Source organism: Schistocerca piceifrons, chromosome 6 (genome assembly GCF_021461385.2).
Source record: "Schistocerca piceifrons isolate TAMUIC-IGC-003096 chromosome 6, iqSchPice1.1, whole genome shotgun sequence".
NCBI lineage: Eukaryota > Metazoa > Arthropoda > Insecta > Orthoptera > Acrididae > Schistocerca > Schistocerca piceifrons.
Genome location: NC_060143.1, coordinates 228,139,239 through 228,139,921, shown reverse-complemented (window position 1 = coordinate 228,139,921; position 683 = coordinate 228,139,239). Strand labels below are relative to the sequence as shown.

The window sequence follows — 683 nt, the reverse complement described above, 5'->3', positions numbered from 1 at the left end:
CGGTGTAGTGCAGAAACTAGAAGTAGCATGGACACAAAAAATCGTTGATAGTCCCCTGCAGGAATACTGAACCAAGCTGCTCTATAGTCAAATGGTTCAAATGGCTCTGAGCACTATGGGACTCAACTGCTGAGGTCATTAGTCCCCTAGAACTTAGAACTAGTTAAGCCTAACTAACCTAAGGACATCACAAACATCCATGCCCCAGGCAGGATCCGAACCTGCGACCGTAGCGGTCTTGCGGTTCCAGACTGCAGCACCTTTAACCGCACGGCCACTTCGGCCGGCGCTGTATAGCCGACCGTAATGGCGGAAGTTGTGTCTTGTACACGAGCTGACCTCTCGATTATGTCCCGTGAACGAAACTTCCTGGCAGATTAAAACTGTGTGCCGGACCGAGACTCGAACTCGGGACCTTTGCCTTTTGCGGGCAACTGCTCTACCAACTGAGCTACCCAAGCACGACTCACGCCCCCTCCTCACAGCTTTACTTCCGCCAGTACCTCGTCTACCAAAGGTCCCGAGTTCGAGTCTCGGTCCGGCACACAGTTTTAATCTGCCAGGAAGTTTTATATCAGCGCACACTACACTGCAGAGTGAAAATCTCATTCTGGAAATGTCCAGTAAATGTTCCATGGGATTGATTTCGGGCGATAAGTGTGGCCAAATTATTCGCTCTAATT

General features: G+C 50.2%; 1 non-coding gene across 1 annotated transcript; it reads right to left on the bottom strand.

Moving 5' to 3' along the window:
* Positions 1-387: 387 nt before the first annotated feature.
* On the bottom strand, positions 388-462 carry Trnal-caa. Its single transcript has one exon. It is a non-coding gene; the product is annotated as a tRNA-Leu (tRNA).
* Positions 463-683: the final 221 nt, after the last annotated feature.